Below are 12,719 nucleotides of genomic sequence, written 5' to 3' on the forward strand. Positions count from 1 at the left end.
CCTCAATTTAAAAAAGAATTCAGTATAGATAACTAGAACGAAGTGTGGTCGCCGAACAGTCAATACTAAGGCTCCTCAACTCTATTCATTGCCTAATGACGCCTCGTTAAGAGGTCTCACACATGCTAACGGTAGCGGAATTAACAAAAAAAAAAAAAGACATAAGTTATGATGGTTATTACACACGAGGCGTAATTTCAGCTCGAGCCGAGTGTTAAATAGGCATATTTAAGCTGAAATTATATTATGTATATCGTACGACGTACAATACACTTAATTTTAAATAAACTCAATCATAAAACTGTGATGCACAAAACGGCGGGAAAGCAACAGGCTTTCCCGCCATATTACTTTATAAATGAGCGCTGCCTACAGGCAGATGCTGCGCGGCAGTCAGTTCGAAATTTGATAAAAAAAAAATAGAAAACAGAGTGGAATGACTTCACTATTTGCGTTCATAACGCGTGTTTAACAGCTACTTTATATATCGAAAATAGGTGAAATTATACCCACTTTAGAGCAAGTGTGTTGATATCTAATATTTCGGTCTCGTCTATCGTCTAATTAGCGCTGGAAACTATGTGTCCAGTATCACGTTGAGTTGTGGCCCACATTCACTCTGTTTTTAATGTGTGTAAATTATTGCTTGTATTTTACTGTCATTATTGTGTCAAAACGAGTCAATACACTTTGGTACGTGATGATGCGGCTCGAATGCTCAGATGGTCGGTGAGGTTGTCTTCAGCAGATTACAGGGTTGTAGAAATGATAGATTTCGCTTGATAGTCTCGAATTTAATTGGTAAATACTGTGATAGATTACAATTTTGGTGGAGTGAACAAAAGTACGTTAGATCGATCGGTTGATATTTTAAGTCTGTTACATTACGTTGCGTATTTGAATTGGATGGGTGTGCGCTCCAATCAGAACGCTCCCTTTGTGTTGCGTTTTGTTGCTGCTTGTACGCGACACACTTATATTCTATTCTATATTCTAATTACATAAAATTATTGTAACATACCCAATTGATGTGTTTTTTCTTGATAAGCGACCAGCCGGCCGGTAGTACGTAAGAGTCGATATCCATAAGCCTATTATTGATGCAGCTGTATATGATCCATGCGTGGGACACCGCCCTGATGTCCACACTCAGACATTGATGTACTTGGCAGTGGTGCACGGCCGCGGTGCTATCAGTTTGCAGACGCTGTACTTCGTTTTTGGCACGTCATCGAAATGGCTGTTGAAATATTTTCCCCTTGTTAGATTAAGAAAATAAATTATAATTAATATTTCTTTTAAATCTTGATTTTCATTAAATTTCTTCAGGATAACATGGCGTTGATTTTATTTATTATAAAAATCATATCTCTAAAATAAAAGTAGTCTAAGTTACTCCTTATAACATTAGCTGTCTGCAAGTGAAAGTGCCGTCGAAATCGGTCCAGGCGATTTATTAGCATGAGTACATCGAATTCATTTTTGGTGTACGTGTATACTTTTAAATGCAATTAGTGAAAAGCTGTGAATTTGAAATTATAAATAGACAGTTCTATTTTATTTATGATTATATTAAGACGTGAAACAAAAACTGTGTAGCCATTTTTACGAAAATTGCGCGGACGGAGATCTATGCAATTCTGAATACTTATAAATTGTATAAAGGAGTGCATAACAATATTTTCAAAAATTATGCAAAAATACATTAAATTAATACAAAAAACATTACACACAGTCCTATAAACATATGTATATAGCCTTTTACAATAGAACCTCAATAATGTTCGAAATTTAAATTAATTATGGTCGAATTTCGACCATAAGGCCAGTATAGTATATATATATATTTTATTACATATATTACCTGTAGACGACACCGCCTCCAGCCTCTATCTGCTCCTTAAGCCGTTCCTTGTTGAAGGGCCTGTTGCAGAACTCCAGATCTTCAGTGTCCGTAGCAATAGTGGATGTGGTGTCGCCATCTTCTTCTGATGAGTAATGTCGGGTATCCTGACTCTGTGTGAAATATAGAAACGAGCTTAATACCACATGTTAAAAGTAAAACTTTTATGAAGGAGAGATCTATTATCCTCACCTGTATCAATTATTTACATTGTCTGTTTTATCTGACATATTTTCCGCATGCTAAAAAATATGTAGAAAAAGTAAAAGAAAACCTTTATGCACCAATGTTTTCCTTTCTTTCTTTGAAATGAGAGTCATTTGAAAGAAAAACATTTATTGACATTGCATTCACATATTGATATAACAACAACTAAACAACATATATGCATATATATGTATATATTTGTTTTTCGTCGCATACACACTCATATATACATAAAAATTACGAAAAAACATAGTAACATTAAAAAGTACGGTAGTATATATATTTTTCTTATGTTATTAGTATTAGTTCTTATTAGTATTACAATATTCTTTGTGTATATGGACCTCTGCCTTGTGCTATACTGTTAAGACTACCTAGGCCGGCTAATATAATAAAATAATATTGATTTACCTTTCCAGTATACTTCTCATCTCCGTCCCTTATGCGTGGCGCCTCGTTGCACGTCAGCAGGAAGTGCAGACCGGAGAATATGTGAAGTCACCGCTCGGTATCGGCCCGAGCAGCGACACTGTGTCTTCATCGTTCTCGAACTTTGTCAGCTTAGAGTTCTTTTTGCCAATGTTCTGTTTGGCCGCACCTTTAAGTTGCAATGGCCCCGCTATTAAATATAAAAAATGTTCCTAAATTTAATACACAATTTTATTAAGATTTTCACTTTTTAACACCTTCAAGAAGTTAAAACCTAGAAGAGAACGTAGGTAATTTTTTTATTGGGTTTAAATGAGATAGTCGCCCGTCAGCGCTAGCGGTTTATGCTTGCGGGGCACCAGTGGAGGATAATAAGATGAGCATGAAATCAAGGTAGCCCATCATGACAAATTCATTAGGAATTTATCACGATGATGGTTTCCAGGGGGACGTGGAGATCAACCTGACATGGTACATTGCTAACTATGAGGTCATCAATCCACATTATTGACAATTCCTTCAACTGAAGAGAGTGAGTGTTAGGGGCCCTGATAAAGCATAATGAACTAATGATCATTATCGAAAGAATGAAGGAAAGGGGAAGACCAAGACATAGATACATCAAGGAGATCAATGTAAAACTAGTTGCATTAACTTTCAAAGTGCATAACGGAAAAACCGAACAATAAGAATAGGGCTCTTAAATTATGTACGAATAAGTACTTCCAAAGCGTTCACAAATTAAATTCAAATATGCTATGGTGTTATTCAATCTAACCTCCAATTACTAGTCTACCCTTATAATAGTCCTACTAGTATCTAGGTATGAGTATACAGGTGCAATAATTGTACTATTTATTGTACATTAGTAAGTTTATTCAGTAGTGTGCTACATGGCGGGATGTAGACTGACTGTAGACTGAACTTAAATATATGTTATCTCGAGAGGTCCAAATATCATCTATTAAAAAACAAATCACAATGCAATTCGATATATTGACCTGTATTATATTGTCGAGATCCAGTTCGGTGTGATGAAGTGGGCGTGGGGTGGTGGGGTGGGGCACGGGGTGAGACCGCGGTTTCTATTAGCAAGGATTAAAACAAGATTGACATACCCTTGACGCCGTCGATCTTGCGCGGCGTCCGCTGCACTTCGGGTTCGACTCCAGCGACGTCTTCTATACGAGCGGGCGGCGCAGAGTTGCTGCTTTCACTCATCTCGCTACTCTCGCTCGCTAGACGTTTGCGGCTTACTGCCGTGCTTTTTGACTTCACGCCTATAGTAGGCCAGTAAAATAAATTATTTATATGCTTTTACTTGTACCTCTTTCACGAGCGAATGAGCTTTCACACAGGAAAGAATGATCATGTACGTAGCTACCTTTACACGTACGATCTTTCACGCGCGCATGGCCTTTCACGCAGGTATGAATGGCCATGTAAATCTTATCACTACGACTGATTTAATCTTATTGTATATTTATATTTGACCCAAAAAATTTGTGCTGGTTGGTAGTTTGTATTCACATGTTTCGACTTGTAAATGTAAACTTACAAGGATTATTTAAAAGAGCAACACACAAGTTTCTTGCTCGTTCTTCTTGTGATGAGACAGCTTTCCGAACGAGTGGTAGATAAAAAACAAATTACTATTCAAAAATGCTTAAATTAAGTCTCTTTGAATAAATGATTTTCTATTCTATTCTATTCGTGCGTGTTTTCCATCATCCATTCAGAGTTCTTGCATAAAAGTGTAACATCCATCCATCCATCCACTGACAAACTTCCACGTTTATAATATTACTCAGATTGCCTATTGGCATACCTGAAGTTGATGCTTTAGGACTCTTCGGTGACGCAAGCCGTTTCCTTGCGCTCGAACTACCCTTGTCCCGACTACGAGCGCTACGCGGACCCTGTAATGAAAGTAATTCATTATATATTGGTAGTTTGTATTCACGAGATCGCTTTAGATGATAATAATAATAATATGTATATTAATAATCAAAATCAAATCAAAATATCTTTATTCATGTATATATTCAAATGTTTTGCCCTTTATTCTGTAATTTCACCTGCAACCGAAGCATAGGTTACAAAGCAAACTGCTTGGCGACTAAAATAGGTAGGCTGGTATTCACGCAGACAACTTTTTAGAAAGTAATATAATATTAATAACTCAAGACAATTCACACAGCGCTACCTAGTCCCAAGCTAAGCAGAGCTACAGATACACATTTTTTGTAAATATATATGTCGAAAACACGCAGACTGAACTAAGGCCGTGTGCTAAAACGTTAGACGACCAAGTCAGTCTCTGTGAAGTTCCATTGTAGCGCGATGTTTATCACCACACTACTAGCGTTATACATGATTTTTATTTTATTTATTTAACTTTAATGCACAAAATCAATGTTTACATATGGCGGACTTAATATCATGCGGCGTTATCTACCAGTCAACCATGAGTGGTGCAGAGAAAGATTGTTGACGGTGCACTAATATAAATGAGAAAAGTCAACAAAAATATATAAATATAAAGCAAAATATTTTTAATATAAATTTCAATAAAAAAATAAAATAATAAACATACATAAATATATATATAAATAAAAACATAAATGATGATGATGATCACATGATGTGATGAGATGTCGCTACTTAATTTATTGTTGCTAACTGTGCCTGCTGTTTCATCCGCGTGAAATTTATAGCCTATATGTTATTCTGATGTATAAGTTATAATATTGTAAAGTTTCATCAAAATCCGTTCAGTAGTTTTTGCGTGAAAGAATAAACATGCATCCATACTCACAAACTTTCGCGTTTATAATATAATAAGATTGTAGTATCTAGATAGTTAATGTACAGGTGTAATAATTGTACTATTTATTGTACATTAGTTAGTTTAGTGTGCTACATGGCGGGACGTAGACTGACTTTAGACTGAACTTAAATATGAGCTATCTGGAGAGGTCCAAGCATCATCTATAATAATGTTTTTTTTTACTACGATGGTGACAATCAAGTATACGGCCCATCTGATAGTAAATGGTTACCGTAGCCTATGAACGTCTGAAACACCAGGGGTATCACGTGCGCGTTGCCGACCCTTAAAAACCTTAATATAACCTTCTTGAATTAAATTAAATTCCGATTGAATTCAGTATATTGACCTGTATTATATTGTCGAGATCCAGCTCGGTGTGATGTCGTCGGCGCGGGGTGGTGGGGTGCGGCACGGGGGGTGAGCGCGGTCGTGAAGAGTCCTTCAGAGCTCGAGCCTGGTCCTCCGTCAGGTATAGTTCGCTCGCAGTCACACACACCTGCGTTTCTCTGTCACACACAGATAAACGCATAAGTATAATACTACCCTTAAGTTAGGTGCTCAGATATGACGTCCAATAGGGATCAGTGGAAGAGGATGACATACTGCGCTGACCCCAAATAATGGGCAAGGAAATTTAATAATTTATTATATGTATTATTCTTACATACGTTAGTACCCTGAAATAAATATATATGATGCATTGTTAGTAATGAGATTGGTTTGTGTATTTTCCGGGGGCGGCAGTGTGCACTCGCCCTTATTAAGAGTAGCTTGATGATATTTGCTTTTAAAAAAATAACTGGCATTTTGAGGTTATTCGTCTACGTTATCTCTTATGTTACCTGTAAAATTAAAACTAGCTTAGTTTTAGTGATCCGCCCCATGATGCTGTTAACCTAGTTAATCGGGGGTTGTCGCTCCCAGAGTCAATCATGGGGTGTGGATGACTAATTCAGTGAGATAATCGCGTATAAGTTAAGAAGTGGTCAACACCAAAGTCTCGTTTCTATCAATCTATGAAGGGTGTACATTTTGAACGAATATTAAAAAAACTGTACTGAAAAGTGTGTAAGTATGGCAAGTTGGGATCCAAAAGGAAACCTATGACAGAATTTTCTTGGATATATTGTACAAGCATGATATATATAGTCATACCGGCTTTCACTTTGAGATACGGGAAAAATCGTCCCCATGACTTAAAAATATACAGATACTCAGAAAATAGTAAGACTACAAAGAAGTTAAACCTATGCGAGGTTTTAGACAACAATACAGAGTATGTTACAATATTTATACTTTTTTAAATTGGCAAACAATATAAAAGAGACTCACCCATCAGTAATGCAGCGATATGTCACGGTACCGCTCGCATTCTCCTCCACATCTAGCACCAGGCCAGGCTCGTAGTTCTGTTCATCATCTACCATTGCGTAAACTGAACATCCCCGCAACGGTAAACTTTTCATATCTCCAAATATTATGAAGTCATCTAGAAGAACTTTGGAATGTCCGTCATCGAATTTAATTAAATATTTGTTTGGTTCGGTGATTTCTAGAACTTTTCCAGAATAATAACGCTTATCTGCCCACTTGGCTAGCACCACCGTATCAGGAGGAAACCCTGGATATTCAGTTTTGACTATAACTTTCTCGACAGGAGTGGCAGGTCTAGGCGATGTTGGACGACGTTTCTGTTTCAGTTTAGTGACTGATTTTGGTGTACCCACAATAGAAGCTAAGGGCTTCTCTTCTTTAGGTGACTTGACTGGAGACATTTTACCGTTTTCGCCATTTGATGGCAGCCTTTCAGGCGATTTGGCAACTTGAGCCTCTTCCGCTTCCTCGTGCTGCGTTGGCAAAATAGCACGCTTTGTTTTGCCGGCTAGGGGTCTACGACCCCTTACCCGAGACTTCTTGAGTGAACTCTTTGGAGTGGTCTTATCACATTTACTGACTTCATCAGGACTAGCATTGCCATTACTCAGTGAAGCCGAATCACTTGAAAGTGACGTTTGAATCCCAATTGATATTTTATCGTCACTTAATGATCGATTTCCTTCGTCCATAGATGTTTCTCTTATATGCGAAAATATATCTTGTAACTTCTTCATTAAAGCATCATATCCTTTAACAGTAGTTGATGGGTTCGACACAGATTTTCTTGGTGGCTGTGGTACTACAAAAGCTCCGTCGCTTGTGCGATTGCTGCTGGTAGTAGAAGTCGAGCTGACAGTTGATGCAAACGAGGTTCTATTGGGTAGATTTATCATGCCTCCACTAGTAACACTGGATGGAGAGTTGCTAACAGAGACATCTGCCATATAAGGATCAATGGTAAATCTTTTTGAAATCCTCTGAAATTCTTTGCATATATCCATACCTAAATCATTATCAGTTCTCACAACATATAGGGATAGAAACTCACAATCCTCATTTTGGCTAATGTGAATATCAAAAATGGGTATTATAGGAGTGTTGATGGGCAGTGAGTGACCGTTCTGCAATGGTGAAATTGTTGATGGTGTTGTTGTATTACTCGCACGGAATGACTCATTTTTAAGCCTTTTACCTTTGTTGCCATTTAATTTGATCAGATCAGGAGTGCTATCGCTATCTTCTGTCAAGCCATGTTTTCCTGGAATGGATATTTCGGTTGGAGTGGAAGAATTGCCATTGGATAATTTGGAGATCATCTTTGAAGCAACACTAGGGACACGGTCAGGACTTTCAAGATTTATAGAGGCAACACTATCAGTACTTTCTTGATCAGTTGATTTACCCTTATTATAATCTTTTAGCATTGATTGAGATAAGTTGCTACTTTGATCTGAATAATTATAACCTTCACTGTGTGTTTTATAAATTTTGCCGGGATCCAATATTTCTTTTCTATCTTTAACTGTGACTGGGTCACTGCTATAATATGGCTTTGATTTATCATTGCTAACATCTTCATCGGGAGATGGTGATAAGACTAGATGTAAATTTTGTGAGTCATTTAATTCTGAATTGGATTCCTCTGCTGTTATTTCCACAGGGTTTACTTTTGGTGGTGGTATTTCTTTAACAAATACCACACTAGCTCGAGAGTTTGTGTCTGATCCATTTGTTTCTTCTGAGATTACATGCTCTTCAATTTGATCTAACTGTAGAGGTTGTCGACGTGGTGTTTTCGGTGCTTTCGTGATGTCCACGCTGGCTGATCGAGATTTTGGAGTCTTTGGTGTTTTCGGTTTAGTTACGTCAGCACTATTGCTTCGCTTTGTTATTTTTCTCGGGCTTGATTTGACAGGTGTTCGTACACGTGATGTAGATGGCAATTGAATATCCAATTTTCTTTTAGATGCGGCGCCAATTATTTCTGACACCTCGTCATCTAAGTTTTGCGTGGAAACACCACAGTCGCCACTGGTGAGATCAATTTTTTGCATCTTTGCATCACTCTGCAAAGCTTCATCGCTCAATTTTCTTTTTACTTGCGTTGGAGTGCCTTCTGTAAAAATTATTATTATACTGTCTATATCATATTGTAATGTAATATACCATAATTCGAAATTAGGAGCAGAGAATAAAAATGTTATTTATCTGAGACCGATGAGTGTATGATAGCAATAGTTTAGAGACAGAAAGTGAGATGTACACATTAAACTAATGCAATATAAAGTTTTCTACAATTTACAGATGTATGTCTTTATCAACTCTATTTGGTTCATGTATAGAAACCAACTGTATGACTACTTCTAAAGCATATTAACTCTTATGTCAGGCATTGCATACCAAAGAGGTAATAAATAAATTCAGTTACATACCTTCAACTTCCAGTTGATCATCAGCCTTCATTTCTGTTGTAGAGGTGACATGCTGAAAATATGAATATGTTAGATTTTGCATATATTTTTTTACAACTGAAAAATTAATAATAATTAGTAAAGTATAAAAAACTGATTCTCAAGAACTTTTTTTATTACAAAAATAAACTGAAACATTTCCTGAAAAAGATTTATATTATTTTATATTATTTCATAAACCTAGATAATTCATGCAGCTCCATTTAGTCCTAAGCTAAGGTTGTGTTATGGGTACTAGACAACTTTCATAATACTTAAATTCAAATAATTTTGAAAGTACATACATAATATAGAAAACAATAATGTTTAGGAATACACAGGTTTACATTGCGTAAGGAATCTAAACTGCAACTCTGTGTGCAAAACAGACCTATGAGGTTTTCAAATAGGAACTAATTTGAATGAATGATTCTATTTCCAATGAACATTGACCATTTGCTCTTTAGTCTCATACTATTTATATATAATAAGTTAATAATTTGAGAGAAACCTCATCAGGTTGTTGAATTTCTTCCATGTCTTCAGGTTCATAGACAGGACTCTCCGGGAACAGAATCTGAGAGGTGTCACCAGATTTAGGTGGAGTGTTCTCTATGGTGTCAGATGTCGGTGAAGCTGAAACATATAGTATTTACATTTTTATTTCTTTTATGTAGTTAGAATTGCAAATATTCTGATTGTAAGTGGTATACTACCATTACCTATATATGTATACAAATATGTCAAATCAAATATCATTGTTCATGTAAGTCTATTAATAGGAATTAAATAATATCTTGAAACAGCTTGTCTTGGTTTGCAAAAACATCTGAGGTTCAGTATTTCAATGCTGAACACTGTATCCAAAGAGATGTAGCACTGCTGCTCCAAATACAAGACATAGCTAGTAAATCTGGACAAGCAAAATACTAGACGGTAGAAAAAAAAAAATATTAATACAAAAAAAAAATATGTTCATAATCAGCTAAAATGTCCTACATGAATAATTTTTTTTTTTATTTCCTTTGACTTAAATCATCTAAATGTACTAGCCAACCAAATGATAGTCTGTGACAACATGTGTCCTGTGTTGTCATGTGTTAATGGTTTAAAATAAGATAAAAGACTAGTCCTTTTATTTCATGTTGTCCTAATCAGGAACGCCTAAAGTGATGATGATTCTATTGGCGAACACTTTCCCCGCATTTACAATAATAAAAGAAATGTAGGTCTATTACAGATGATATGTTAAATTTACAGCTAAGAAGGACTAGCTCAGCTTTCATATTTTTCGAATGAGCTTTTTGAGCACAAATTACAATATTTACATCTTTTATCAGTTGTTTACTATTAGCACAGAGAAGTGTACTATTGCATAAAATCTATCTAAAAAAATACATCTTTTTAAAAAAAATATTATAATCTATTTTTAGACAAACAACTCATGTAGTTCAAGGTTGTACAAATGACCATAAAATATTTAACCAATAGATGCTACCCATTCTAAGTTATTAATGAAAACAAAAAAGTTTAAAGCTTTACTTAAAAACATTAGGGTCTATTTTGCTTTGAAAGTATGTGGTCAACATGTTCAGACATGTTACTAGTAGACAGGTTATTTTTTGTTACGAGGTGAATGAGGTCTCAAATATGAAGTAACCGATTGTTCGATTATGTAGCAGAAATTATACATTTGAATACAGATTCTATTTCATTTTATATACTCTATTACATTATAAAACATGTTGAATAAAAGCTACATGATTTTGCCAAATTTATGAATCTCATGACATTTTTTTTATATTAATATAACATTTTATAATCCATACTAATATTATAACTGTACAGTTTCTATTTTAGTTAACTTTTCATAATAGTGTAATTTTGTGCAGAATTGTTGTAATTTTATAAATTAACATTATTAGTTGTCAAACATGTCATTATTCTTACTTTCTAAGGAAAAATGTAACAATATCATTTATGTCTATTGCTTATTACTTCAAAATGCAAATATAAACAATATACAATAGTAAAGTACATCCTAAAAATAGCAATCATGAGAATTAGGTTTGTTTCGCTATCAACCTCACTAATATTGTACCATAAATTAATTAAAATATGCTATTCAAAACTTGAATGCACTTATTTCACACCTTATACTGTAACTAGTATATATAGGTAGTGCAACCGCTCCATTAATATAAAACCCATAATCTAAAACTTTAAAAATTATTTATCACCTATTTTTCTGATTCAAATGGGTCATAATAGACAGACTTTTGTTCTGACAAAAGTAACTTGGAATACATTGGAATGATATGAGAAGTTCTTTCACTATTTGAAATCTTATGCCACACTAACATAGCTATATATTATGTTAATATATACAAGACTAACAAAGATACATTCATCCGGGTGAACCCGATTTCAACCACTTAATTAGTAATTACCACCAATAAGTCACCAATAAGTTTTAAAATTTCTAGGAATGAAATAAATGTAATCGGTAAGATGTCAATAATTTAAATGTCTACAAACTATGAAATGTGGTAAAATACAAGTAGAATCTCCTCTTAAATCGTATCATAAAGCAAGAAACATTTAATATAATTTATAAAAGCTTCGAAACGAATATAATTGACGTTCAGATTATAAACCGACCACTACAAAATGCTTTGTAGACTGTAATATTTCTATCTAATCACTATTACATTGTTTTACGAAACAAAACTCTGTAATATTTTGTAGATTTTATAACAATAAGTGGAAAAATAAGATAATGTAATAATAAAAGACATTTGCTTATAAAAATGTAATTGTAAACGAATTTTTTTTTGCAACAAGGTGTACGAAAGCATTTTTAATTTAGTCGGTTGTTGAAAATGAACGTCAATTAGGATTTTACAATTTCAATTTATAAATGTATAGAACTCTAATGACTTACCTATTTCTTGAGAAGAAGAGACTTTGTCATTATTATTTCTATTAGATTCTTCCATTTTTGTCACAAAATTCACTTAATCGACGGCTAAAAACTGGCGCGAGTTATCACTGTAACATCTGTCAGTTCCGACAAGGCAAATAATAAAAGAGCATTACTAAGCAATTAATGTGGTTTATGAAGAAAATAATAAATAATAAAGTTTTAGGGAATTAAATTATACCACTACTCAGTAAAAACCATTTAACAAAATATAAATTTCAATAAATTCACCGATAAACAGAGACAAGCAAAACCGCTTGTTGATTTCGTCTGTGTTGCCAGTTTGCTACACTGAACTTTGAGCAAGTAATCACAATGCTTCAGTTTTCTGGAAATGGAATAATAATGCAGTCATATCATCATTGATTTGTTCAGGAACCGGTTACGTTTTTTCGAATAAATTATAATTTAGTAGGTTTATTACTCAGGTTTCTGTATAACTATATAACTACCAATTCTTTTTTATTACTTAGGTACCGACAATATTTAATCTTTTTGTACTTATTCTAATCTCACTACCCGCAAGGCTAATGTGAT

At 34.6% G+C, this 12,719-nt stretch overlaps 1 pseudogene; it reads right to left on the minus strand.

Moving 5' to 3' along the window:
* Positions 1-1,021: 1,021 nt before the first annotated feature.
* Positions 1,022-12,198, minus strand: LOC131848563 (uncharacterized; annotated as a pseudogene).
* Between the last annotated feature and the right edge of the window lie 521 nt (positions 12,199-12,719).

This window comes from Achroia grisella, unplaced genomic scaffold (assembly GCF_030625045.1).
Source record: "Achroia grisella isolate CSIRO2021 unplaced genomic scaffold, CSIRO_AGI_Agris_v1 utg5586, whole genome shotgun sequence".
NCBI lineage: Eukaryota > Metazoa > Arthropoda > Insecta > Lepidoptera > Pyralidae > Achroia > Achroia grisella.